This window comes from Megalobrama amblycephala, linkage group LG3 (assembly GCF_018812025.1).
Source record: "Megalobrama amblycephala isolate DHTTF-2021 linkage group LG3, ASM1881202v1, whole genome shotgun sequence".
NCBI classification, from domain to species: Eukaryota; Metazoa; Chordata; class Actinopteri; order Cypriniformes; family Xenocyprididae; genus Megalobrama; species Megalobrama amblycephala.
In genome coordinates, this window is record NC_063046.1 from 2193540 (window position 1) to 2218024 (window position 24485).

General features: G+C 36.5%; 1 protein-coding gene and 1 long non-coding RNA gene across 2 annotated transcripts in view; one reads left to right on the plus strand and one right to left on the minus strand.

Annotated features, from left to right (window-relative positions):
• wnt9a (wingless-type MMTV integration site family, member 9A) overlaps positions 1-24485 on the plus strand; it is a 171758-nt gene that overhangs the window by 107731 nt on the left and 39542 nt on the right. The gene's annotated exons all lie outside the window — the stretch shown is intronic.
• Positions 4827-8839, minus strand: LOC125264266. The gene is made up of 2 exons (XR_007184045.1): positions 7279-8839; positions 4827-6777 (listed from the first exon to the last, which is right to left on the minus strand). It is a non-coding gene; the product is annotated as an uncharacterized LOC125264266 (long non-coding RNA).

The following is a 24485-nucleotide window of genomic DNA, read 5'->3' on the forward strand; positions in this document are numbered from 1 at the left end:
CCTGATTTCTGTTGATATGCGTACTTCATTACGGAGACAAGAGAGCCGTCGTTATTTTAATTTTTAAACACTTGCAGTCTGTATAATGCATAAACACAACTTCATTCTTTATAAATATTTTATGCCGCATGCATGACGAACACTTTGTAAAGATCCATTTTGAGGGTTATATTAGCTGTGTAAACTTTGTTAAGGCACTGTTCAAGGCAAGCGCGAGCTCTGTGGCCGTGGACCACGGGATTTAAAGGGGCCGCAGCATAAAATCGGCGCGTTTATAATGATGCCCCAAAATAGGCAGTTAAAAAAATTAATTAAAAAAAATCTATGGGGTGTTTTGATCTGAAACTTCACAGACACATTCAGGGGACATCTTAGACTTATATTACATCTTTTAAAAACATAATCTAGGGCACCTTTAAATGTTACAGGACACTAATAAAAGAAACTAGGTATGATGACGTGTGTAATGGTGTAGTAGTGGTGTCTCATTTCTTAGGGGAATAATTTCACCCCTACACCTTGCCACTCTGTTTCAAGGGGCAAGGGGAAGGGCAAAGGGGTATAAAATAGAATTGGGATTGGCCCAAAGTCTGATGTTTCACCATGAACTCATTGTAACTCATGCATACAGTGTCCAATCTGCTGCCTTTTATTGTTAAGTGGCGCTATAATCACAGACTTTTAAAAAATTAGAAAGTAAAGGTGTCATTCTCAAGTATTAATCTGCCGTGCCTCGTTGAGAGCTTTGGTAGCAGATGAATTCAATTGAAACATTGTAGTTAAACAAATTCATAATCACAGTGCTGAAATTAAAGTACAAATGTAGAACTGAAAATAAATGTAGGCGTTTATTATTTGCATCAAATTTAAGCTACGTTTTTAACATGTTAACACTGTTTTTTTTATGTAGGCCTGTAGGCCTATAATTAGAAATGCATGTCAATCGGTTGTGTCTTATACTTTGTTATCTTTTAATTTGTAGTAGATTCATTAACTGAAATATTAACACTGACATAAATCGAACTAAATGCACGGAGTGGGAGTAGTACCCAGATGATAGCTGCGTGGACTGCGCTGTAAAACTTTGAAACTGTGTATCCAGCGATCAGAATTCGAGTCCCGGTGATGTCATTTTATAATTTGTCACAAATAAAAATGTTTGAAATGTACATTTATTGATTCAAAACACTTTTTAGAGCTACGTTATTGTCTATCATTTCTATTAGTAGTAAGTATTTGGTAAGATGAGAACATTACATGCAGTTAACCTATGTTGGCCCTAGCATTTATTGATGCTCTAGCTGGACACAGGTTTGAAAATATGAGAAATAATTTTTTTCTAGTAGTTGTTCATTTAAGCCATTAGTCGACTAATTGTACATTTATATGAATTTAATAACTTAAATATATACTAGAGAGAAGACTAAACCATAATGAGCGTTTAAGTAATACAGCCTATTCCACACTCATGTGCACACATAAAGCTTGCCATAAAGAACCGGCAAAAGTAATAATTATGAATGTGTAAAAAATAGCATGGAAACATTTTAATTGTTTATTAAAAAAATGTTTAAAATGTTTGTGTTTTCTGTGTCAGTGTCGGCTGGAAAGATGAAATTGACGACACTGACTTGCCATCTCTGCAGTAGTGGACGTGCCTAGAGAGAAATGCACATTTCATAGAGATTGCATAATCACAGAGTGGCTTATTTCTTTTCGTTTTGAATTATTTTGTTTAAAAGTAGACATTCCAAGTTTTCTATACATATATTTCTCATGTCTGTGAGAGTTTCGGTTCGTTTATGAGACACGCTCCAGTTCACATGCAATGCAAGTGATTGTGCCGGCACCTCCATGTCATGATTAAATTGTCTGCTATATTTGCTTCTTATTTATTAAATCCAGGCTATTTGTTGATAAAACATTGATTAAAATTGAGATACATTTTATACAAAAAAAAAAAATTACTTCAAAGAAAGGCTTTCTACAAAGCAAAATTTAATTAAGTGGTCAAAATCATGTCTGACCCACTCCTTATCTTCCAACATGTGCATCTTATGAATATGATGTATCCTATTTTACTCATGCTGTTCACTTTTCATTATCGACATACAAACCCGATTCCAAAAAAGTTGGGACACTGAACAAATTGTGAATAAAAAAGGAATGCAATACTTTACCATTCTCATAAACATATTTTATTTTCAATAGAATATAGATAACATATCAAATGTTGAAAGTGAGACATTTTGAAATGTCATGCCAAATATTGGCTCATTTTGGATTACATATAAGGAACAGCTGGAGGACCAATTTGCAACTTATTAGGTCAATTGGCAACATGATTGGGTAAAATGCTGCGGCGAAAAATAGCGGAGCAATATCAGAAAGGAGTTTCTCAGAGAAAAATTGCAAAGAGTTTGAAGTTATCATCATCTACATAATATCATCCAAAGATTCAGAGAATCTGGAACAATCTCTGTGCGTAAGGGTCAAGGCCGGAAAACCATACTGGATTCCCGTGATCTTCGGGCCCTTAGACGGCACTGCATCACATACAGGAATGCTACTGTAATGGAAATCACAACATGGACTCAAGAATACTTCCAGAAAACATTGTCGGTGAACACAATCCACCGTGCCATTCGCCGTTGCTGGCTAAAACTCTATAGGTCAAAAAAGAAGCCATATCTAAACATGATCCAGTAGGGCAGGCGTTTTCTCTGGGCCAAGGCTCATTTAAAATGGACTGTGGCAAAGTGGAAAACTGTTCTGTGGTCAGACGAATCAAAATTTTAAGTTCTTTTTGGAAAACTGGGACGCCATGTCATCCGGACTAAAGAGGACAAGGACAACCCAAGTTGTTATCAGCGCTCAGTTCAGAAACCTGCATCTCTGATGGTATGGGGTTGCATGAGTGCGTGTGGCATGGGCAGCTTACACATCTGGAAAGGCACCATCAATGCTGAAAGGTAGGGCTGGGCGATATATCGCATGCGATTCTCACGCGCATTTCGTCAGTAAAGCCGGTTCCCTGATTACCGCTAAATCGCCATCACCTGCTTTCAAATGGAGCGCCATTTAATAGCCAGAGCCGTAGTTCACTGATAAGCCACGTTCATATCGCAGATGAATCGCCTTCGATAATGAACGCGATATTTGCGTGGCTTATCAGTGAACTACGGCTCTGTCTGTTAAATGGCGCACCATTTGAAAGCAGGTGATGGCGATTTAGCGGTAATCAGGGAACCGGCTTTACTGACGAAATGCGCGTGAGAATCGCATGCGATATATCGCCCAGCCCTACTGAAAGGTATATCAAAGTTCTAGAACAACATATGCTCTCATCCAGACGTTGTCTCTTTCAGGGAAGACCTTGCATTTTCCAACATGACAATGCCAGACCACACACTGCATCAATTACAACATCATGGCTGCGTAGAAGAAGAATCTGGGTACTGAAATGGCCAGCCTGCAGTCCAGATCTTTCACCCATAGAAAACATTTGGCGCATCATAAAGAGGAAGATGCGACAAAGAAGACCTAAGACAGTTGAGCAACTAGAAGCCTGTATTAGACAAGAATGGGACAACATTCCTATTCCTAAATTTGAGCAACTTGTCTCCTCAGTCCCCAGACGTTTGCAGACTGTTATAAAAAGAAGAGGGGATACCACACAGTGGTAAACATGGCCTTGTCCCAACTTTTTTGAGATGTGTTGATCCATGAAATTTAAAATCAACTTATTTTTCCCTTAAAATGATATATTTTCTCAGTTTAAACATTTGATATGTCATCTATGTTGTATTCTGAATAAAATATTGAAATTTGAAACTTCCATATCATTGCATTCTGTTTTTATTCACAATTTGTACAGTGACCCAACTTTTTTGGAATCGGGTTTGTAAATGAAATAATAAAAAAAAAATATATATATATATATATATATATATATATATATATATATATATATATTTAAATATGAAACTAAATAGGTTTTCTTTAATGGCTACAACATGTAGTACAGAGTACAGAGAAATTGACGCAAATTAAAATGATTGACATGATTGCACTTGCACTTACTGTCATTGTGACTTATTTGCACTAACGTTTCTGACTACCATCTCTCATATCATATAATATATTTGTGTGTGTGTGCCATTTTATATCTGCATTTTTATCTTCTTTAACTTTTTATTAATATCATAAATATGTTTATTTGCACTACCGTTAAGCACAAGCACCACATACTGTCAGGGAGTGAATTTGCACGTCCACTCTGCGCATCGCCAGTGAAAACCGCTTGGGTACACAAAAAACGTCTTGAAAAACGCTGGCGATAAACCCGTGCGATATTCGTCCCCGGTGTGTACAGGCCTTAACACTGTTCAAACATTCTAAAACTCTACAAAACCAGTAGAAACAAATGGATTGAACACTTCATTTTAACATTTGAAAAAAAACTTTAAATCCATCACAATAATTATAACTTAACAAGGTTTGGACACATCAAGAGATTTATCCTGAAAGGAACTTTGCCTGCTCTTTAAGTTAAAAAACATATCAGGCTGGCTATCCGACACTCTCCATATGAAAGAGCACGATTCACACCTCTATTGTCCTGCACCCCCATGATGAAGCTACTGAACTGCCTCTCCCAACACCCCAGACTCTCTGTTAGGAGAGGAGTGTCTCTAAATTAGAATTTTGCTTGATCAGATCAGCTTTGTTTATGGGTCAATGACGTATAAGAATTTTCGACAGACCAATTTTAAAATACAAAAAATAATATCTATTGCAATTGTTCTAACATTAAGATTGTTGTGTACACATATATTCATATTAAAAATTTAAATTAAGTGATTTTAGTGTTTTTTTTTTTTTTTTTTATCCAGATGAATTGGCCTCAGCTCTGCAGCATTTTGGTTTTTTTTAGAGGATTAGGCATATCTGAATTTAAAAGAGCACCCTAGCCACATACATTGCAGTAAATTGATTAAAATGGTCTCATTTTACAGAAAACCCTCTATATTTTAACACAGTGGTGGAATATTGTATATATTATATTGTATTTATTCATAATTTTATGATAAACACAGATAAAGTGTCAAATTTTTATATAATTTTTTATTATTATTTTTATTAAAAATATGTAATTTAGGATAGGTTTAGTCTATGAACCTGCAGAAAGTTTCTTTTTATTCCACTAGGTGGCAGAAAACGGGAAAAAAGAATCTTCTTGATATCTCTTTCTAAACAAAAGTTATTGAGATTTTACTGAAAGGAGGTATTGGTACCTCGAAGCGTTCCTTTACTGTCTCTATTTTTGAATTCTGAAAGAATTGGACATACCCGAATTAAAAAGAGTGCCTTACCCACATAAATTGGAGTACAAGGATAAAAATGGTCTCATTTTACAGAACACCCTCTATATTTTAAAACAGTAGTGGAATATTACTTAAATCTTTTAGTATGTATTCACAATTTTATGATAAACACAAATAAAAAGTCAGATTTTTATTAATTTTTCAATTATGTTTAAATTTGAGAGTCTGTAGTGTAAGATCTGTTTGGTCTATGAACCTGCAGAAAGTTTCTTTTCATTACACTAGTTAACAGTAAACAGGGGAAAAAAGAATCTACTTGATATCTTCTTCTAAACAAAAGTTATGAAGATTTTACCGAAAGGAGGTATTAGTGTCGCCAAGCATACCTTTACCGTCTCCATTTTTGATTTCTGAAAGAATTGGACATACCTGAATCAAAAAGAGCACCTTACCCATAAAAATTGAAGTAAAAGGATAAAAACAGTTTCATTTTACAGAACACCCTCTAAATTTTAACACAGTAGTGGAATATTGCATATATTTTATTGTATCTATTCACAATTTTATGATAAATACAAATAAAAAAATCTGATTTTTATTTATTTTTCAATAAAGTTTTTATTTGAGAGTCTGTAATTCAGGATCCGTTTCGTCTATAAACCTGCAGAAAGTTTCTTTTGATTCCACTAGGTGGCAGAAAATAGGGGAAAAAATAATCTTCCTAATATCTCTTTCTAAACAAAAGTTATTGAGATTAAACTGAAAGGAGGTGTTAGTGCCTCCATGTGAATACGGTCTCCAGTTTCTGAAAGAATTGGGCATACCTGAATTAAAAAGAGTGCCCTGCTCATATACGTTGGACTAAGAGGATAAAAATGGTCTCATTTTAAAGAAAACTCTCATAGTTTTAACACAGTGGTGGAATATTGCATTTATTTTATTGTATTTATTCACAATTTTATGATACACAAATGAAAAAAAATCATTTTTATTTATTTTTCAAATCAAAATTTGATTTAAGAGTCTGTAATTTATGATCTGTTTGGTCTATGTCCCTTCAGAATATTTATTTTTATTCCACTGGGTAGCAGTAAACCGGGGAAAAGAAGAATCTGCTCAATATCTCCTTCTGAACAAAAATTATTGAGATTTAACTGAAAGATGGCACTGGCGCCTCCATGTGTACTTGTACTGAAAAAAATGGGCATACCTGAATTAAAAAGAGTGCCCTACTCATATATGTTAGAGTAAATGGATAAAAATGGTCTCATTTAACAGAAAACCACCTACATTTTAACACATCAGTGGAATACTTTGTGTTTTTTATTGTATTTGTTCACAATTTTATGATAGAGATGGAGGTGGGAGGTGTGCTGGTGGCCAAACCACTTCCTTGTAGGTGCCTGGCTGACTTGTTAGCTACTATCCATCCTTCATCACTCAGTCTAGTCTGAAAAACAAAACAAATTTGTAAATTCACATTGAAATCCTGAAACTCATGCTAAAATAATGATACATACGCACAAATGCATGCTAAAATAATTAAACATATGCACAAAGGTAATTCATATATACACATAACATATACACAAATGCAATTCACATATGCACATAACATACACGAAGGCAATTAGCATAACCACAAAACAGATACACAAATACATGTGCATGCAAAAAAATAAAAAATAAATGAGCACAACCAATGCACAAATGCAAGCAATTATTAAAATATGCACGAAACAGAAACAGTTATGTAAACTGCAATTCGCGTGCACATTAAACGTGTAAAGCGCACAAGGCAATGCACTTCTAAATGCAACCGATGCACAAATGTGTGAAACAATACAAATATGCATGCAAAAAATACAAACATACATGCAACAATACAAATATACATGCAACACACGATATGAAATGCACAAAGACAGCGCTTATGTGTAATGTTACTTACTGAAGATGTGGATCCTGTCCCACGCAGCTTTTCTGACCACGTCAAAGCTAGTGTTGCTGAAAGATTCAGTCACTCAGACGATCAAGCTCCTCCAAAACCGAATTCACACCAAAAAACACCTTTTGTGAAGCCATTGTGCAAAGACAAAGTGCTCTAACCGGTTTTTAACACAATAATACAGGGGAAAACACTGTCAGTACTCTCCAACTAGCTTTCTAGCTGAACTGGACGTCCTCAGGAAGACACGCTCAGTGGTCCCGCCTCCTCAACTTTACAGGCGCATATCTCAGCCTATGAATGCGCTAGAAAAGTGATCGACATGTCTATGGAGAGCTAGGAGAGCTAGCTTTAAGGTGGTAGGACGCAATACGCGATGACGTCATCAACAATCGCCGATAACAAAGATCATTGATACTAAGGGTAATAAACGTTTTTGGCTGCATCACATGTTTAGATCTGCACATATGAGACATATTGCAGTGTCATTTGGCCATACATGCTCACAGACAAGTGAAAATAGTCTCATTTGGAAGAAAACAACCTAAAGAACGAGCTGATATAGCATGTGAGGCTAGTAGCAACACGAGGAAGTAGTGATCGGAGCAGGAATATGATTCATGTATTGGCTTGTTCAAAGGAGTCATTTTTATCTTAATGATTCTTTTGATAATTTTGTTACTAAACTACGCAGTGATGTTCTGGAGAGTGAGAGCTTTCATTTGATATATGACTTGTCTATGTTTGGTGAGTTTGTGTGATATAAATATTAATTTGAATATTATGAATATGATTTTTTCAAGGGTGGGTCGTTGTGGGGGGGTTAAATTTAGAAAGCTGAGGTTCTAAGCTTTTAAAAGATACCCTATATGTCTAGTCTTGTGCTCCACAATTTATAGATTTTTGTAAATAATTATGATGATGCAATATTGGACCCACATGTGGGTCCGAGGTAGGCCGCAGAGTTGAACTGGTTAAAAAATGTCATGTGGTGCGTCCGTGATTTATCTTAAAATTAATTAATTTCCTTAACATGCTTAACATGTTTTTGAAAGTTCTCAGTAAAGTATTTAGAAACAACATATTTGCAGTTCTTTTGAGATTCTGTAAAGAATTACCTTATATTTTTGTTCTATAACTTCAGAGTGGCCTTTTTAAATGTAGTTTAACACTTATTTTCCCTGTAAATCACATAAAACTGATAAAAATGTTTTAAAAATACCATTCACTTAAGCATACTGTATCAGTGATTCATATTTCAGCCACAGAAATTCGATATTTTATTTTTAATTTTATACAGTTATTGCTTTTATTGGTCGCACCACATGATGTGTGGTCACTGGAAATGACAGGAATACCTTAACCCTCTATGGTACGGTGTTGCCTCCAGGCAACATGGTCTATTTTTAGTTTGTTTTTAATAAAATAAAGCACAAATTGATTGATCAAGCATATCTCTAGAATAACTCAAATACTAATCAATAAAAGTGCAAAAAAGACCAAAACATGACCAACAGGGGTCCATTTTGTGTCCTGTTTCAGCACATGTGCACATATCACATGACTCCATATTTTCTCCATTGGAAAGTGCTTTTTTCACTTGTTTGTAACCATTTAATCACCCACAAAAAAATATGAGTCACCTTCACTGGCAAGTAAAGAAGTATTTTTAAGTAATTTACATTATATATCATAAAATGTGTTAAATAACAAAATAACAAAAAACTGTGTGTTGCCTCAAGGCAACATTGTACCATAATGGAATTGCATAAGGCCATACAGCCATAATAGGTTTCAATACAAATGTATCATATTTGTAAGGAAAAGAGTTAGAATTATCTAAATATGTTGCCATTTTCACATGATTTTGTAATGTACTTATAAGAATACTAATTCACATACTATATCTGCATATACTATGATCTGCACATTTTCTATAGCACTTCATAAAGCTAAAAAGCACAGGTAGCACTGGCAGTTGATGAGGGTGAGGATGAGGAGTTAATGAGGGGTCATACTGTAATGAGGAAGATGAAATCATAGTGACAATCCATCAGGGAGTGAGTGAGGGTGAGAGAGAAGATGGAGATGAGGATGAAGATGGATATGATAACTTAATATAATAACATAAAGATATGATGGTTTGGTAATACTTGCATTCCACTATGGTACAATGTTGCCTGAGGGCAACAGCTGGATATAAAATGTTACTTTTTATTAAATATGAAACTTTTAATACATTAAAAACTAGATACATTTGTTTAAGTGTCTAGTTAAAGAACTTGATGTTTTCAATAAATATATTTCTTTTTTCTACATGAAAATGCCAAATGTTTAATTTTTTCCATTGTGGTACAATGTTGCCTCGAGGCAACAAACTTATAAAAATTAAATAAATTAAAAAAATATTAAAATGTTTATTGATATTGTTAAAGTGTCCAATTTTAAGCAGGAAAAACAACACAAATATTTTTTTCCTCATTGATATCATATTGCATACCATAGAGGGTTAAATATCATTCAAAATCTGTTTAGAGAGATCATTAAACAATCAATTTTATACAAAAATAGATTTAAATTAATTTTATTAAAATTTCACATAATTTTCATGAACAAAAAAAGTTATAAACTTTTTTTATATTAAAAAAAATTCACATCGCAAACATAAGTGCACCATTTTAAGTTGACTTAGAAAAAATTAATTAATGATTTTCATCAAGGACACATCAGGCCTAAATTGATGAAAAGTGACAGTAAAGACATTTATAATTTTACAAAAGATTCTATTTCAAATAAATGCCGTTCTTTTGAACTTTCTATTCATCAAAGAATCCTGACAAATAAAATATATCACAGTTTCCACAAAAATTTTAACATTGATAATAATCAGAAATGTTTCTTGAGCAGCATATCAGTATATTAGAATGATTTCTTAAGGATCATGTGACACTGAAGCCTGGAGTAATGATGCTGAAAATTCAGCCTTGAACACAGGAATAAATTACACTTTACTATATATTCACATAGAAACAAGCTATTTTACATTGGAATAACAGTTCACAGTTCACAGAATTAACACGCTGACCAGCGGTTTTTACTTTCCTTGGCAGTGGCATCTGGTAAAATAGATTGAAATAGTTATAAATAAATAAACAATAAATTAATAATAAATACAATTACATGCTTTAAACAATTTATTTGTGCATTTTTCTCATATTGTACAATACAAATATTTTTTATAAAATGACCCAAATTGCATAAAAATCTATTCCAAGTGATACTAAAATAAAGTACTTTATTTTAGTATCACTTGGAATAGATTTTTATGCAATTTGGGTCATTTTATAAAAATATTTGTATTGTCAAATCATCAATTGAATATAAAAGCACAAAAACTGCCAATCTGTAAATTTTGACTGAATTTGAAAATATCATGTGGAGAGTGTTTTCCATATATATATATATATATATATATATATATATATATATATATATATATATATATATATATATATGAAAGTCCCAAAGTGGTAGTTTTTTGATGCACCACATGATGTTTCATAAAATGCACATCATCGGACAAAGTTATTATGATGGAAATATAAATACAAATGTTTTGCGATTTTGTATAGGATTACAAAACATGTTGGAAATCGTGCCAAATAGTGCAGAAAATTTATTAGAATAAATTAAGAGTAATTTCAGAGACATTTCCAAAGTTATGGATGGGAGAGGTACTACATATATATCTTTTTATGCATTTAAATCAAATTTTAACTGAAAAAAATACAACCGGACAAAAAATGTAGGCGTCACATCATTTACCCTTATATATATTAGCTTTTTTCAAACAAAACGAAACAGTACAAGCTTCAAACTCATGATCTTGTCACAATTCATGAACAAAATTTTCAACTCAATATTAAATTCCAAAGGGATCCTTACAACCATGTTTTTTAAAATCTCTTTCTGTATAGGGAACCCCATTAAGATTTTTTTTTTTTTTTTTTTACAGAAATGCTGTTGATGTTCCGATTTGAATTATACAGATGTAAATTCAGTCATACTGTTGTTGGGTAATATTTGTTACTTAATGAAAAATTTATATGCATGGTAATTTTATAAAATGTTTGCAAAAATAACAATACGGTGTAACTTAATGTATTTTAGAACTGCAGGAGACAAATCTCTCTGCATTAATAATAATAAAAAAAGCAGTAGGCCTACTCAGTGTGTCCGCGCACAGGAGAGAAGCGCTCTTCATTCGTCTCATTCCACAATAGTAAAAATAATCAGCGTCATTGCACCTTTTTTTGACTGACTGCGAGATATGATTGTCTTGTGGCATATTGTTTGTTTATTATAGTGTTGTGCTGTATTCAGATCCTGATCACTGATCGCCCTGCTCCCCTGAGGAATATCCTACTGTTGCCCATTGAAAGCTATTGTCTCTATTTTAAAATTTTGATTCTATTTTTTTCTGTTCTAAAAGTGTGTTCTATTCTGTATAAAATTTACTGTTGTTAAATTCAACCAATTCTGTGTTAATATATATATAAAAACAAATTTATTCTTGTTTTTTTTTGTTCTAAAAGTTTGTTCTATTTTGTTTTGTTTGTTAATTTTTTTTTTACATATTTAATCAGTCTCATTCTTGTCAAAATAAAAATAAGACCTTTTTACAAGACCTTGTGCTGTTTTCTTAATAATAAACAGCCAAATAGAGATATATAACAGTTCACTCTTCATACAATTAGCCTATGTGAACTGGTGAAGTTGTTGTTTGTTTAAATAACAACATTAATCATTGTTAACCTATTTTATTTCTTCATTTAATAATAAAATGAATAGGCCTAGTTTATAACCTCAACCTGTAGATCAACTCAACCAAATCTTTGTTTGTTTCATTATTGTACAGTAAAATTGAATAGCCTAGCTGTTGTTTTGATTTTTCTTGCTTGTTGTAGGCTTATAAAGCACTAGGATTTGGATTGGAATTACCATCATTGTGATATTTCATCCTTACTGTTAATTTATGACTTAAGCATGCAGAGAGCAAGAGTGTCACGATAATGGCTGCATGTGACTGCTGTGACATGCAAGAGTTGTTACCATACACACATCATTCATTCTTTTTTTATTACATCTTCATTATACAGTTTGGTTTGTTTTATTCCGTATCATTGCATGTTAAAATGAATTCATTTTGTTATTTGTTACGCAATTCCATATTCGCAGTTTATAGCCTATTTATAATTTGGTTTTTTTTTATTAATATTTGATTGACATTATTGTATATTCAGAATATTTTACCTACCCTGTGTTTGTATCTTAATTATTTAATGAATATAAAACTCATTAAAACAAGTTTTTATAATGACAGCACCATATGTTTAAACGATGTTGATCAATAACACCTAATGATCAACAATGAATTGGAGTGGAGTCAGTTTGATCACTTTAAAACGTCAAATAGCTGTCAATTTATAGATTTTTAAGGCAGCTGTCTCTGATGTAGACTGGTGTATATTTTTATTTATGGATCCAACACTATAACATTGGTGCATATTTATTTATTTTTTATGTGGAAAGTAATACTACTGCATGATATGGAGGCGCCGGCGCCATCACTTGCATTTTTCCTGATAACGAAATAACTTAAAATAATACATTTTTGGTTATATAATTAATAGTAATAGATCACGTAGAACTATAACTTTGTGTTATTTGTTATTTATTTAAACTCACAATAACAACAAAATGTTGAGCTTTTGTAAAATAGCCTATAGAAAACGTCTAGGTTACTATTGTAACCCCCGTTCCCTGAAGAAGGGAATGGAGACGTTATGTCAATACTGATGTAATGGGGTCTGGCTTGGGAGCCCAATTACCTCCAAGTGGTACAAAACGAGCCAAGGGGAATTGGCCAGTGAGATTTACATGCCGGGCCACACCCCCGGCATCCGGGTATAAATAGGACTGGAATACTCACTTCCATTCATATTTTGCTGAGGAGCCGAGATAGGTACCCCGGTGTTGGTGTTGCCCAGCCAGTGGTGACTCAGGGCTATGGCAAGGGGACATAACTTCTCTGTTCCCTCCTTCAGGGAACGGGGGTTACAATAGTAACCTAGACGTTCCCATTCAGTCAGTCATGTTCGACGTTACGTCCAGTGGGATGGAGTGGACAGGGCGTTATTCAGGAGATGGTCGAAGCTGCTGTTCCTTAACCCCGGGGAAGAGTGCTTCGGGACTCAATTCCCACATTTTTTTCAGCCATGACCAAAATGCCAGGAAAGCGTTCCCAGTCCAATGGAGGGGAATGCTACGGAGACCACACCCTGCCCCAAGGATGATAGGGCAGAGCAGAGCCACCCAGGGAAAGACACAGGCTTACCGTCAGGGAACCTGTACCGTGGATGAAAGACATATGGGATTACCCGCAGGGAATCCCATCATATAGGCATCTAGCCCAGTACAGGGGCTGACAAACCAAGCATGCACGCGAGTACTGGACCTGGTGTCGGACTCCTCCACCGCGTCTGACTGCCGCAGGATGCAGGAGGAACTCCACAGTGTTCCCCATCTGGGGAACTGAACTGAGGAGCAGAAAAGTGCTCATATTCCCTTGTCAGAGTGCGTGGAGCACTGTGGCCCAACCCAGGAAGCAGAGCATCCCAAATTAGAGGCTGTGAGTGGGGTGCAGGGACGAGTGTCCTGAGAGGGATGGGGCAGGGAAGCGTAGGGAGGCTCCAAGGCGCCAATGCCCTGCCCGTGGCGAATGAGGCTGTGGCTGAGAGTGAGGAAGCAGTGCGTCGCTCACTGTCAGCACAGACCCTGCATGACCCAGAGATTTTGGAAACTGTTCTTTTATTGAAAAAGTGGGTACCCCACGGCCAGCGGCGGAACAGAAAGAAAACAAAACACAGGATTTTCCACCCAGCCCTCTCCTGGGGGAAGGAGCCTTGCCTTCACCGTCTTCTGGGGTAGAGCAGACCCCTCTATCTCTGGGCCACCCATCTCAGGACCGCTTCGGAGGCTTCTTCTTTGAGGGCTTCCTGCTGGAGGCTCAGGGAGGATGGGATGGTTCCAAGGATGGGATGGTTCTGCTTAGGGCTGGGCGATATATCGCATGCGATTGTCACGCGCATTTCGTCAGTAAAGCCGGTTCCCTGATTGCTGCTAAATCGCCATCACCTGCTTTCAGATGGAGCGGCATTTAATAGACAGAGCCGTAGATCACTGATAAGCCACGCAATATCGCGTTCATTATCGAAGGCGATTCATCTGCGATATGAATGCGATATTGCGTGGCTTATCAGTGATCTACGGCTCTGTCTATTAAATGCTGCTCCATCTGAAAGCAGGTGATGGCGATTTAGCGGCAATCAGGGAACCGGCTTTACTGACGAAATGCGCGTGACAATCGCATGTGATATATCGCCCAGCCCTAGTTCTGCTTCTGTACTACTGAGAACTGCTGGGCAAAGTCCTCAACAGTGTCGCTGAAGATGCTGGTCTGGGAAATGGGGGCGTTGAGAAAGCAAACTTTGTTGCCGTCCTTCATTTCGGCCAGGTCCAACCAGAGATGGCGCTCCTGGACCACCAGGGTGGACATCGTCTGACCCAGGGCATGCACCGTGACTTTCGTCACCCAGAGGGTGAGGTCAGTCATGGTGCACAACTCTTACAGCAGCCCTGGCTCAGAACTACCCTCGTGCAGCTCTTTCAGAGCTTTCGCCTGATGGACCTGCAAGATGCCCATGGCGTACAGGTGGAGGCTGCTTGTCCAGCTGCAGAGTAAGCCTTAGCAGCCAGGTCTGCAGTCATCTTAATTGCCTTGGACGGGAGGCGTGGCCAATTCCACCAGGTGGCAGCAGACTGCGGGCACAAGTGCACCGCAATTGCACACTCCACCTATGGAATGTCCACGTAACCCTTGGCGGCCCCACCATCGAGGGCAGTGAGAGTGGAGGAGGCAGAATAACGGTTTCTGGCAGAAAAAGGTGCCTTCCACGTCTTCTGAACCTCCTTGTGCACCTCCGGGAAGAATGCCACTGGGGCGGCACGTGGCTGAGAACCACACCCCGCACCCAGAAACCAATCATCCATCCACGAGCACTTGGGACACGGTGGAGGGTTCCACTCAAGCCCGATGCCCGCGGCGGCCCGGGCAAGCATGGAGATGAATCCGATTCAGCCTGAACGGCCGCTCTGGAGGGCAGAAGTTCGGCTTCCTCATCCTCTTCAGAGTCCAAAAACCCACTCTCCGATGCAGCGATCGACATCAGATCCTCATCCGTAGTGCCGAGAGTGACGCGGGGAACCTCCGAAGAGGGTCACGCGGCAACTCGACAGCACAGCACATGCCTCCATATTAAAGAAGGAGAGTCGCGATTGCAACGCCAACATGGACATGCCCTCCCAGTGTACCATCTACAAGCGTCGACTCACCATGCTGTTTGCCCTGGCATGTGAGACAGCGATCGTGGCCGTCAGATGAGGTCAGGAAACGACCACATCCAGAAACACACGGGTGAAAAGACATCTTGAAAAAGACACTGAACGCCCGTGCTTGCTCTTTTAGGAACTGCTCTTTCAGCTGAAGTACGCAGGGATGAGTGACACACCATCCTGTGCCAGCGCGGTCACACACACAATGCTGAATGCACCTTCCCACCAGCCAGAGAGAGATCCGTGAGCTGCAGGAACAATACAAGCAAGCAATGAAAATTGCTGTTGATGCAACTTTCATATATGAAAGTAGCATTTCTCTCTAAAGGAATCAGTGAAAAGGAATTAATGTTTACAGCCGACACTGATTCAGAAAACATTAGCTATTAAAGGGGACCTATTATGCAAAATTTACTTTTGCATGGTGTTTGGACATAAATGTGTGTTGGCAGTGTGTGTACACAACCACCCTTTAGTGATAAAAATCCACCCACTCCTTTTTTTAAATTCCCATAAATCAAAGGAGTGTCTCAGAACAAGCCATTTCCAGATCCCTGGCAGTGTGAGGTCACAAAATTCATTTATGTCTGCGCGAATCATTTCACACCGGACTGCTTAGTGAATGAATATCAATACAAAAAGACAATACAAAACAGAGACTGCTAAAAATGTGCTACTCAAGGATATACAAGTAAAAACTGTTTGTGAGCCAGCTTACAGCCTCCAGAGTAATACTGGATATGACAGTAATGAAGGTGAGGTCACTTTATAACAGTTCATCTGAGTTCATTTACGGGTATAAAGTTTATAAGTTTATTAAGCACCACCCGAAAAGGCATAAGGTCTTTATATATTTGTTTACTGTTAGTTTCTGTGTACTTCCCTGTTGGTGATAATACAAGGGAGAGAGAGAGAGAGTTTATGGATAATATTTTAATGCACACTTGTAGTGTTTTATTAAGCTCTTACAGTGATTTTCTAGAGTGAAAACGGACGCTTCATCTTTTGTGTGAAGTACAATAAATGTTATAAAACTCATCTGTATAGTTTTGGCCATCATTCGGACGGTTCAACAGGCTTGTACTAATACAGTGGATAAAAACAAGAAGACAACATAAGTTATAACCGTAATTGAACTAAACTATACCTGTTCTATCTCCATGCAGCATATATTCGCAGTTTCTGACATTATAGTGCGTCCTGACTGAATCCTGTCACCGGAGAATCAGCTCGAAAAGCTCCGCCCTCTCAGGCCGATTGCAGCAGCTCATTTGCATTTAAGGGGCACACACTGAAATGGCGCGTTTTTGCTCAACCACTAAAAGTGGCAATTTTAACATGCTATAAAAATTATCTGTGGGGTATTTTGAGCTAAAACTTCACATACACAATCTGGGGACATGAGAGACTTATTTTACATCTTGTAAAATGGGGCAATTAATAAATAATTACAATTTCTAACTTTTCCGACACATTCATAATCATTAGGCTATTTTGCCAGTGCTTTGTGCTTTATCCGCACAGACTAAATTAGCCTACGCCTCTATGTTTTAAGGGCTCATTGTGGTTTATTATATTAATTAATGTAATAGGCCAATTAATTCATGAAGAGCCAACCCTTCTCCATTCGGTAGATATTGCTTCTGGTTTGTGCATTGTAATCCACAGAACGTCTACAAAATATGTTCAGTCCATAACACATGTGTATTTCCTGTATCTAAAATATAAAGACTGATATTTTTTTCTGATGTCTGGACTGTATTTTTAGATGTTTTGAAAAACATAAACAGATGATTCAATATATTGGTAATGAATACATATGAGAATTAATATTTCAAGTTCAGATTGCAAATGTCACGTCCATAACGCTGGAATTGCTCAAACAAGTTTATTTATTTATTTATTTGCTAGTAGGTCTATTTTGTGTATTTAAATATCAGAAACATTAATAAAGCTTATATGACTGTAAACACTGAACAGTTGTGATCTTTGGTTGAGATAAATGATAAATGAGCATGTGTCAGTCTTTGGTTCAGTGCAAGCCATAAAGCAAACAAATTTAGCAGCTGATGACATTTGGCACTGACCGACTATTCTACCTTTCAAAATGCAACAATTGCAGCTGTTTAGCAAAATGTCCCTTTGCACCACCTGGCGTCATGTCACGGCAAAAGACTTTGAAATGCAACTGGATTATTTTTGCAGCGGCGGCTTTGCCGCGGTCAGTAACTCGGCAGTAATAGGCATCCTGGTTGACTACCATCTGTATATGCCAATATTCAGTTAGTCATAGCGCCATCTGCTGGCAACAGGAAATGGATTGCTTTGCACTCTAATTCACTCCCAGAAACACATTTTTTATATGCCATACACTTGGCTAAGTGCTAATGTATGTGATTAATGCCACAAAACAGGAAGTAGTTGTAACTCAGGCATACAATATGCGATCTGCTCCAAACTTCACATGTTTGATAATAGTCCTGGCCTGAAGACATCTACATGGAAATATTCAGTCATAGTCAAAGCGCCACCTGTTGGCAGCAGGAAGCGTGGCACATTGAAATGACTTTGCCATAATTCTCCTGTATTTACTTGCTTACATGCATGTCACCCACTGTTCAGAGTTTCCCTAAGGCCAATGGGTGGCAGTGAGCCCGGGTGCAAGGGCCCTTTCATTGCTGCTTTCAGCTTTAATTTTTGTTTTGTTTTGGTGCACAAAAAGTATTCTCGTCGATTCATAACATTGAGGTTGAACCACTGCAGTCACGTCAACTGTTTTAACAATGTCTTTAAGTAGCTTTCTGGACCTTAAAATGGTTGATTATATTGCTGTCTATTGACAAGTCATATACCTCACAGATTTCATCAAAAATATCTTAATTTGTGTTCTGAAGATGAACAAAGGTCTTACGGGTGTGGAACAACATGAGGGTGAGTAATTAACACTCAGGAGTCGGCTGTCGCGCCGGTGATACCACCTTGGTTTTTTTTCTTACCAGTGCGAAAAAGACTCAAAATACTCCATCAATTTTGGACATACAATTAAGAGTAATACACCATTCTAATCTCTGAAATGTCTTCTTTTTGTGTATACTCAGAGTAAAAACAAAATGTTGTGCTTTTTGCAAAATAAAGAAAACTAACATGATGCGTGATCTGCTGTCTCTCTCCGAATGAAGTCCATTCTGATAGTACTCAGAAAATTAACTGTAACTTAGTGAATACTAATCACACAAACACGACACATATGTCTAAAGAAACGCTGAAATGTCAGGTTTTAAATCATGTAAGTCAAATCGAAAACAAATATTCTCTGTTTATGTAATCTGTTTGAAAAGAGAGAGATGTCAGTCGTTCGCAAGTCAGTTCATTATCCACTAATGCGGCCACACCCATGGACCGCGCGCAGCATTCAAACACAAATTCTAAGGCGAACAGTGCAACAGAGTGAACGCTCGCATCGGCTCTAAAAAATGCATCAAGCTTAGTCAGATTCATTTACTTTTCATCGTTTTGAGATGCGGTGAGGAATAATTCTAAAAGGATTTACCTCAGAAGAAGAGCATGACTGGTTTCAATTCCATTTCAAGGATCAACTTGATCAAGCCGAGGATTGTGAATGGTAAGATTTTTATTCCTAATTTCTTTATTCTAATCATGATATAGACAAGTGTCTGTCAATATTAAGCCGCAAAAAGACTGTTTAAATATGAATCCTGCATGTTCTGTGTCTCTGTGTGAAGAATTCGGGCAGACGCGTGGTTTCATTTAGCTACTACACATAACTTACATTAGTAAACATGACTTATTGGCTTTTCCCCCAAAAAACTGCTTTACTGAAATGAGTGAAATCAACTGAAATATGTAATAAATACTGAAATAAAATGTGTTAGCAACATATTAAATTGCACATTAATATTTATAGGCTCTATAATATAACAAAGATACATAAAGGCCTGGTTTCACTGACAGGGCTTAGCCTAAGCCAGGATTAGGCCTTAGTTCAATTAGGATATTTAAGTAGCTTTTATAAACATATACTAGAAAAAACATTACTGGTGTACATCTTGAGACAAAACAATGGTAGTGATATATTTTAAGATATGTCAGTGCAAGTTACTTTCAGTTAAAACAGCTCAAACACGCATTTTAGTCTAGGACTAGCTTAAGCTTTGTCTGTGAAACTGGGAGAAAATGTCATAGCAATATAAATGTTTAAACAATATTTCTTTGGCTTGTTTTGGACAGATTATGAAGTGTTTACTGTGAAATAGTCTAGTACCACATCAATGAAGCGTTTATTCGCTTCATTTATTTTTTGTATTTTTGATCAAATAAATTAAGGCTTGATGAGCATGAGACTTCTTTCAAAAACATTAAAAATAGTAATGTGTCAAATCTTTTGACCGGTACTGTAATTTAAAATATAATAGGCCTATACAAAATTTTCTTCACGTGATGTGCAATAATAACTGCTTGCATGCAGTGTTAATTTTGACAGCAAATTTTGATTCAGTTTTGGTCATAGTCTTTTGACTAAAATGCCATTTAGTTTGTCATATTTTAGTCATCGGAAATTGTTTCAATTTTAGTCTAGTTTTAGATTTAGTCGACTAAAATCTAATTTAGTTCAATTGTAATGCATTAAGCATTTCTCTAACAATACACAGATCCTATACACTGATATAGGTACATCTGATGTTCCCCAAACTGTTTATGTTCACCAACTGTACTTTACTCGCCAAAGCGAATGGTTTTTGACCGTTCAAGTGCAAAAAGACATGAAAGAGCAAAATTCAGTACTTTTCAGGGATTGACACACTTATCATTGAGGTACTATTATAGTTTTCATTTAAAATTTTTATTAGATTGGATTTTTAGTTTTTCTGCTTTCATTATAATTTTAGTTAAAAATTTTAGTAATTTTTTGTGTTTGTCTTTTAGTTTTTGCTTTTAAATGTCAAAGTTTTTATTTCTGATTGTTATTTTAAAGGGTCAGGAAACCCCAAAACACTTTTTGGTAACACTTTAGAATACTGATCCTTCATTAATAAATAACTACACAGGAACAAATGAATAATGCATTATTAACACTCTAGTAACTACTATTAACTAACAATAAACTCTGATTAATGAATTAGTAAGTAATAGTGCTCAGTTGTAGGTGGTAGTTCACTATTAACTAATCAGTAACTACTGTTTTTTCATACCTCTAAGAGAACTACTAAGAACTACTATATACAGGTTCATAATTAACATGAATGATGCATAATGTATAATTAATTCTAAAGTAAAGGCCTTGGTAACCCACTAGTAATGACTGAAATATTACTAAATACTTAAGAAGGAATTACTAATTATTTGGATCAGTATTCTAAAGTGAGAAACATGATAACTCTCTAGTAACTACTGAAGTCTTTGTAAACCATTGATGTTTTTGTATGTTTTTGTACAGTAATTCCTTATGATATATTTGGTAACACTTAAGTAATTACTAGTGGGTTACTATGATCTTCACTTTAGAATGCTGATCCAAATATTTAGTAGTTCCTTTAGAAGGATGTAGTAACACTTAAGTAATTACTAGTGGGTTACTATGATCTTCACTTTAGAATACTGATCCAAAAAAGAAGTAGTTACTTTAGAGTTATATAGTAACTCTTGAGTTATTAATATCCAATACTTTACAAAAACCTCAAAAGTTTACAATGACTACAGTAGTTACTAGAGAGTTATCATGCTTTTCACTTTAGAATACTGATCCAAATAATTAGTAATTCCTTCTTAAGTATTTGGTAATACTTCAGTCATTACTAGTAGGTTACCAAGGCCTTTACTCTAGAATTAATTATACATTATTCATTATTCATATTAATTACGAACCTGTATATAGTAGTTCTTAGTAGTTCTCTGGGAGGTATGAAAAAAACAGTAGTTACTGATTAGTTAATAGTGAACTACCACCTTTAACTGAGCACTATTACTTACTAATTCATTCATCAGAGTTACTTGTTAGTTAATAGTAGTTACTAGAGTGTTAATAATGCATTACTCATTTGTTCCTGTGTAGTTATTCATTAATGAAGGATCAGTATTCTAAAGTGTTACCCACTTTTTTTGAGATGTAAAGATATGTATAGGCTGCACACCATTGAAAACACTAAAGGTACACATTAATGTTATTCATAAGTGAAAAATAGTTATTTTTGCATTTTTCAGAGCGATTTCTGTCTTCCGGTTTGAAAAGCTGAGTCAGAGCAACGTCACAAAATCTGACGTAATCGTGTACTTTCGGCCCAAGTATGGGCATGGTCGAATATGCTGACGTAGACCGTTTCCAGCGATTCTCGGTTTCATGACCCGTTAATACCTCAGGTTAAACTAAAGCTTATGAACTAGATGAAATAAAATAAGTTTACATTTTTTTTTTTTTTTTTCATTTCAGTTAACGTTTATTTCAAGTAATGAAGATTTCTTTGGTTTTAGGTTTAGTTAACTATACTAACCCTTATACTTGTAAAATATATTGAATAATGTGTCAAATAATGTTCTTAGTCTTTCCTTCCTGTGACAGAAGATACAGTAGTTTACTATGAATTAAATTAAATAAATTAAATTAAATACAGTTTATTGTGTAAACAAAATAACAATAATGACCAGGAAAAAAATAATAATTATAAACCATCCCTGTTACTCTTATTCTGAAATGTCTGCAGTCAGCACTGTAGGAGGCTGCTCATGAGGGTGATAAAATATGCATTCTTACAACCGTCTAAAACATACTACCATATAAACATTGTGTTGTAAACATTGTCATAATTCATCAACATTAGCTTATAAGCAATCCCTTGGCATAAATGTGCGCTATTCATTGATTGCGAAGCAGTCTGAAGTGCTGCTGCGTGAGCCTGTTGAGTGCGCAACAGCGCCACATTTTCCCACAGTTAGATCAGCACGTTACACTTCAAATGTGCGCATCTTCCACACAGGACAGCAGCCCTGACGGAATATCTTCCCAAATCGTCCCTCTCTTTCATTTTTGTCTCTTTTTTATTCGTTGATGAAAATTAGAGTAGATTTTAGTCATAGTTTTAGTCATTCAAAACGCATTTTTATTTAGTTGTCTCGTTTTCGTCCGTGAAAAAATGTCATTGACAAAAATTGACGAAAATTATTTGTCAACGAAATTAACATTGCTTGCATGAGATCACAAAAAAATCATGTTTTCTGTTAAGAGTGGACATTATATTAATGTTAATACAATAGCTGATATGATTAGTTATCATGCATGCTCACAGAGGGGTTTTTTTCTTTCATCTCACAGATTTGAGAATCATAGTGAACAGATATTGGCCCACATTGGACTGTATGCATATGATACTGAGATCACTGACTGGAAGCAGGAAAGCAGGATGCCCCACAGATGCTCAATAGGGTTTAGGTCTGGAGACATGCTTGGCCAGTCCATCACCTTTGCCCTCAGTTTCTTTAGCAAGGCAGTGGTCATCTTGGAGGTGTGTTTGGGGTCGTTATCATGTTGGAATACTGCCATGTGGCCCAGTCTCCGAAGGGAGGGGATCATGCTTTGCTCATTCATGGTTCCGTCAATGAACTGTAGCTCCCCAGTGCCGGCAGCACTCATGCAGTCCCAGTCCATGACACTCCAACCACCATGCTTGACTGTAGGCAAGACACATTTGTCTTTGTACTCCTCACCTGGTTGCCACCACACACGCTTGACACCATCTGAACCAAATAAGTTTATCTTGGTCTCATCGGACCACAGGACATGGTTCCAGTAATCCACGTCCTTAGTCTGCTTGTCTTCAGCAAACTGTTTGCGGGATTTCTTGTGCATCATCTTTAGAAGAGGCTTCCTTCTGGGACGACAGCCATGCAGACCAATTTGATGCAGTGTGCGGTGTGTGATCTGAGCACTGACAGGCTGACCCCCCACCCCTTCAACCTCTGCAGCAAGGCTGGCAGCACTTTTAAGTTTATTTCCCAAACACAGCCTCTGGATATGACGTTGAGCACGTGCACTCAACTTCTTTGGTCGACCATGGCGAGGCCTGCTCTGAGTGGAACCTGTCCTGTTAAAGCGCTGTATGGTCTTGGCCACCATGCTGCAGCTCAGTTTCAGGGGCTTGTTGTAGAACAACAATTCTTTTTTTCAGATCCTCAGAGAGTTCTTTGCCATGAGGTGCCATGTTGAACTTCCAGTGAGCAGTATGAGAGAGTGAGAGCGATAACACCAAATTTAACACACCTGCTCCCCATTCACACCCGAGACCTTGTAACACTAATGAGTCACATGACACCGGGGAGTTAAAATGGTTTTTACATTTTCACTTAGGGGTGTACTCACTTTTGTGGCCAGCAGTTTAGACATTAATGGCTGTGTGTTGAGTTATTTTGAGGGGACAGCAAATTTACACTGTTATACAAGCTGTACAATCACTACTTTACATCGTAGCAAAGTGTCATTTTCTTTAGTGTTGTCACATGAAAAGATATAATTAAATATTTACAAAAATGTGAGGGGTGTACTCACTTCTGTGAGATACTGTACATCTCTGAACAGGATTTCTATTTCTATTTCTTAACTATATTCTAAATAAACTACAAACAAAAATATATATATTTATTTTGTCATTGCATTCTTTCTTACTTACAGTCACATTCCTCATGGCTTATTATGCTGCTCATTAGGGGTAGGGTCTTAATCTCCTCAGGTGGGAATCACAGCATTATTC